The following is a 5,936-nucleotide window of genomic DNA, read 5'->3' as shown; positions in this document are numbered from 1 at the left end:
ATTGTCTCATATTCCTCAATTTTATCTCTCTTAACCAATCCTCAGGTGTTCGGAGATGTTCGCAATGTATACAATCCAATTAAACCGATAAGGTCTTTCAAAAGGTTATAATGTTGGCTTGGTCAATAGCTATTCGAAGGATAGGCATTTTGAGGCCAAGAAAAAGGATTTCATCATATCTGACTTCGGGTCTACAAGTTAAGAACCTCTAAGATAAGACAAGATATTGTTGCATACACTCCTTTGAGCGATGACTTCTTGTCATAAAGTCACATTTTTACTTCTCAACATCCCAATCTGAAGAGTCTTTGGGGAGGGGTTGTATTGTTGGTATTGGGTAGGCTCAAAAGGCTCATTTGTTTGAATTCAGGCTTCTTATGAAATTGGTGATCTTCTTGGCATCACCACCCTTTTTCTTTTGTCTACTAGGAATCTTTCTTTTTATGAACATCAGAGTCCTCTAAATTTTTATCATGATTTCTCTTTTACCCTTAGACCTACTTGTTGTGATTTATGATCTCTCACAATCTTGGCTTTGCTTTATCATGACTTTTTTTGTCATTTCGAGCTTTCTTTTGAACCCTTTTTTTCTTTCTCATTTTTCTTGGGCATTTGGCCTTGCTTTTATCAGGCACACTGCTTTTTCATGCTCCTGATTCTTTTGCATCCTCTAATCTTTTAGCTTTTGACCTGTTTGAGTTTTAAGGACTCCGTGTCATGCTTTTTTTGGTTTCTTGTCTATTCAAGTTGGATCATATGCTCATGCTATAGTGTGAACAGATGACCACTAATTTAGGATTCTGAAATGAATATTCAGGCTCAATTGGGCTTTGCCAAAGGTAATGTGTTTGGGTATAAGAAATGAAGTGCTCTTCTTCCTCTTGGGATGCCTTGAGCTTCCATATGACTTCATCTGAAGTTATCACAGAAAGATTGATGTAAAAGTATGCAATAGAATCTTTCTTGATCCTATTCTCCATAGCTGTCAACCACAAACCTCCTGGTTTGCCCCAATGTGGAGTGGTTCTTAACAGGGTTGTTTTTAAAAAACTTCTCCACTGTTTCGGCTAAAATTTGGTTTGCAAGGAATAAGCATGTGTTTGGGATAGTGAAATGACTGCCTTTCATCATTTCAATCCATGTAATCATTGTGAACATCTCCTATTTCCTTTAGATGAGTTTTTTTTTTCTCACTCACTCCTTCACTTTGACTTTGAGTGTACATGGGATGTGTTTGGATACGGCTGACCTTTTATCATTTGAAGGTCTTTCCATTCGATTTGATCTAAACTTTTTTTTTTGAAATTTTTCAAAGCCTTTTGTCAAATTATCCCATTTAGGGAATTTTGATACTTAATACATTTTCAAAGAAAGCGTGTGTCGTACCACACTTTTTCGGGGCTTTCGGGATTTGCGCGCTAAGGAGGTATTTCCGTGTAAGGGTCTCTCCCAGACCATTCCAAATTTCGGCCCATTTTTGGGATTTATAAAACGTGTATTTCGTCAGTGTGCTTACAGTAAAATCTCGCCCAGAACTGATCACTCTCGGGTTATTTTTAAATTTGAGATTTCGCTAGAATCGCACTCAATCGAATTTGGCTGTTATTTAGAGCCCAAACTTTGGTGTCGAATTTCTCGGAGTTCCGGGATGAATTTAATTGGACGGTGTCGATATTATTGTGGCTAGCCTCGATATTGCCCGGGATATGTGAAAAGTGGATTTTTGATCGGGTGTGGATTTGAACTAATAGACCTCCCTCGTAGTGTGTTTTGAGTTATTTTCTTTTGGCCCTTTTTCCTAATTTATAATTGGGATTTTCGTAGGCCGTTAAATCGTTTTTGGGTTCGAATCATGACCGTTGGATCATGATCGAGTACGTTGACTTTTCTCTCTCTTTCTCTATCTCTCCTCTTTGTCGCACACGTTTCCCCCCTGCGCCTGTCCTTTCTCTCTCTCTCTCTCTCTCTCTCATCCCTCACGTCCCCTCCTCTCTCTCTGCATGCAAGCAGACCTATCCCCCCTTCTCTCTCTCTCCTTCTTTTTCCTTTCTTCTTCTTCTTCTTCCTCTTCTTCCCTTCTTGGCCGCGACTCCTGCTTCTGCTCAGCCGCTCGTTCGTCCCTCTCGGCCGAGCCTCTGCTTCTTCCATCGCACGACCGCTGCCCGTCCCAGCCCTTAGCTCACCGCCAAGGCCCGCACGCCGTTCGCCGCCGCTGCCGCGAGTTGCCGCCGCGTCGCCCTGCCGCACCGTCTGACCAGCCGGCCCCCCCGACCAGGCTGACCTCTTCCCCTCCCCCTATTCGCGCGAGCAGTGAGCTCGTCTCCGCGACCGTCGCACGCCCCAACTATCGCTGTTGTCACCGCCGCCTGCGACGTCGCCGGCCCTGCCATCCCAGCCGCCGACCCCCTTTTCCCCTGTGTTCCTCCTTCCCCAAGCTCCCCTTTCCCTCCGTCCTAACAGGCCAGCCAGCTAGCCACGGGCTAGCCAGCCCAGGCCGCTGCCCAGCCGTGGCCGAACAGCCCAGGCACATCGCCCGTCCAGCCGGCCTGTCGCCCAGGCACGTCGCCCGTCCAGCTCGCCCGTGCACCTCAGGCGCGCCGCTCGGCCACCACGCCCGTGCACCAGGCGTACCGTTCGGCCGCCGTACCCGTGTTGGCCGGTCAGCGCGCTCGTTTGGCCCGCGCCCGTGCCTAGCCTAGTACTGTTCACCTAGGCCATTTTAGGCTCGTGCCGATTTTTCCCGGGCCAAATTTAGGTAAGTGACTTCCTAAACCTTACTTAGTATAATGGGTATTTTTAGTCTTGTTTAGGGTGTGATTAGTACCGGTTTAGGGGTTAAACGTGGGTTAGGGCCAAATTATAAATGTGGTTAATTGGTAGATTGAATTGTGGTGATTATGTGACATGTTTAGTGGCTAAATTATGTGGGTGCAATGATCGATTTGTCGTGGCGTTTGTGGGTGAAGTTGACATTTGATTGGGCCGACTTGAATGTCCGATGGGTGGGCTTGTTTGGTGAACTCATGATTGGAATTTGATTATTATGACGTGTGAGAATGACAAATTGAATTGTGTGGCTTGTGTGCCTATGAGAACGGACTTGAGACTTGTTGACGGTAGTCCGTGAAAGGAAAGTTTGACCTGGGACGTGTTGACGGCGGCCATTGGAAATTGATTGAATTGTATGGCTTGTGTGCCTGTGAGAACGGACTTGAGACGTGTTGACGGTGGTCCGTGAAAGGAAAGTTTGACTTGGGACGTGTTGACGGCGGTCATTGAAAATTGATTGAATTGTGTGGCTTGTGTGCTTGTGAGAACGGACTTGAGACGTGTTGACGGTGGTCCGTGAAAGGAAAGTCAGACCCAAGGCTTGTTTACGCGGGTCGTGAGAAAGTGCGAGATGTCCAGTGAGGGACAGAGCCCGGATTGATCTGAGGGCTGAGCCTGAGGTGCATTGGCACGGGCTGTGAGAATGGACCTGAGGCGCAGTGGCACGGGTCGTGAGATGGTTGGTTGGACAGGTGTGCGAAATGTGATTGGTTGGATTGGCTTAAAGTACGTGTGGATGTTCGATTGGATTGATTGATGGTACGTGTGGATGTTTGGTTGGATTGGTTGGGTGCGAGTGTGGATGGCTCTCGAATGATTGTGTTATATTATCGGGATATTATTTCATTATCATGATTTGACTAATGTGCAGTGTGGGCATGTGATTGGATGGCGAGGTAAGTCCATTGATGTGAATTATATATATGTTATCGGTTAGATTGCATGTTAAAACTTGTCTGGATACGCATTGGCCTACGTGGGGTTTAGGGTGTTGCTTATTGAGACTCGTTCTCACGGTTATTATATAACCATTTTCAGCTCCGCGACCGTGATCGATTCGGAGATGCCGCCAGAGTACCACAGGAATTGAAGGATAAATCAAATTACCCTGTCTTTTGAGTACCTTTTTGTAGAGGAGATAAGCTTGTCAACCACCGCCCCCTTTTTAAAATTGTGGTTTGAAATTGGTAGCCTGGGTTATCGTTTTGTAATAGTGACTGCTTTATGATGTTATGTAATTATTGTTTCGTGCTATCCTTTTAAATTGTCAATTTTTATTTGTTCTCAATTATATTTTGATCTGTTATATAAATTTTAGAATTAGTCTATTTTTAATATTTAGTTGGTTTATTATCATCAATCTCTGTGGGACGATACTCTTCTCATCATTGTATTACTTGTTCAACACGTTCGTTGACACGTGCAGAATTTTACGAACAAGTTTTTGACATCGTTGCCGGGGATTGTTTATTTAATACCAATTAATATTGATACCGGATAATTCTAAGTTTAATCTAGCTTTTATCTTATTTTGTTTCAGAGTATACATTGGTGCATGACACGTAGCCAAAAAGGAAAACTTACTGAGTTTGATCCAGAAATCGAACGCACATTTAAAAGGCGACTGAGAGAACAGAGAAATCACATTAAAAAGATGGAGGGAGTTGATGATGGTAGAAATCAACGTAGACTCTTGAAAGATTATGCTGCCCCAACAGTTGAGGGCACCACATCAAGTATCAGGAGACCTGCAATTCAAGCAAACAACTTTGGGATCAAGCCATCACTGATTCAGATGCTTCAACAATCAGTGCAATTTAGTGGGCTACCAAGCGATGATCCAAACGCTCACATCGATGCTTTTCTTGAAATCTGTGACACAATTAAATATAATGGAGTTTCAAATGATGCTATTAGATTGAGATTATTTCCATTCTCTTAGAGACAAAGCTAAAGGTTGGCTCTCTTCTCTTCCTGCAGGATCGATCACTACATGGAATGATATGGCCCAAAAATTTCTTGGTAAGTTCTTTCCACGTGCAAAATCTGCAAAAATGCGTAACGATATTACTAATTTTATGCAGATGGATAATGAATCATTGCATGAAGCATGGGAAAGATTCAAGGAGTTTCTTAGGAGATGCCCACATCATGGATTACCCGTATGGATGCAGGTACAAACTTTTTATAATGGGTGTAGTACAAATCTCCGTTCTATGATTGATGCAGCTGCAGGGGGGACTCTGAATAATAAAACACTAGAAGAAGCGTACAACTTATTAGAGGAGATGGCATCCAATAGTTATCAGTGGCCTACTGAGAGGGTACCGGTGCGAAAAGCTAGCGGAGTTCGTGAGGTGGATGCTTTCACGGCAATCGCTGCGCAAATTGAAGCACTCAACAAAAAGATAGATAATATGAGTGTTTCAGGCATGAAAATCCAGAATATGACATGCGATTTTTGTGGTGGAGGACATGTTAGCACAGAATGTCAGGTAGATAACACTTTTGCTCAATCTAATGAAAATGCTAACTTTGTTGGGAATTTTAACAGATCATAGAATAATCCCTACTCCAATACGTACAATTCGGGATGGCGCAATCATCCAAATTTTTCATGGAATAATCAAAATGTGACGAGATTGCCACCGGGATTCAAACAACCAGAAGAGACAAAGTCCAGTCTAGAAGATATAGTCACAAAACTTGCCAACACTACTCAGGACTTCATCAAGAGCACAGATGTGAGATTTCAGAACCAAGAGGCTTCAATCATAAATCTGGAGATGCAAGTGGGGCAGTTAGCAAACATGATGTCTGGGAGACAACATGGTTCTTTGCCTAGCAACACAGAGAAAAATCCAATTGAAAATGTAAAAGCTATAACCCTGAGAAGTGGTAAACAAGTGGGTGAAGAAGATACCAAACAAGAGATTTCCAGAGACAAAGAAGAAGAGGTCAAGAAACAACCAAAGGAGATAGGCAAGAGCAAACTTTTTCCGGATAATCCCAAGCCATACATGCCGCCAGTTCCATTCCCTCAGCGACTCCAGCAGCACAAAATAGATAAGCAATTTTCTAAATTTCTTGATGTTTTAAAAAAAAAT

General features: G+C 43.4%; 1 non-coding gene across 1 annotated transcript; it reads right to left on the bottom strand.

The window, feature by feature from the left end:
- Nucleotides 1–4,880: 4,880 nt before the first annotated feature.
- LOC115674238 (small nucleolar RNA R71) lies at nt 4,881–4,987 on the bottom strand. Its single transcript, XR_004004915.1, has one exon. It is a non-coding gene; the product is annotated as a small nucleolar RNA R71 (small nucleolar RNA).
- Nucleotides 4,988–5,936: the final 949 nt, after the last annotated feature.

This window comes from Syzygium oleosum, unplaced genomic scaffold (assembly GCF_021117445.2).
Source record: "Syzygium oleosum isolate NSW1041296 unplaced genomic scaffold, Sole_v2.1 Sole_v2.12, whole genome shotgun sequence".
NCBI classification, from domain to species: domain Eukaryota; kingdom Viridiplantae; phylum Streptophyta; class Magnoliopsida; order Myrtales; family Myrtaceae; genus Syzygium; species Syzygium oleosum.
This window is presented reverse-complemented; position numbering and strand designations above follow the sequence as displayed.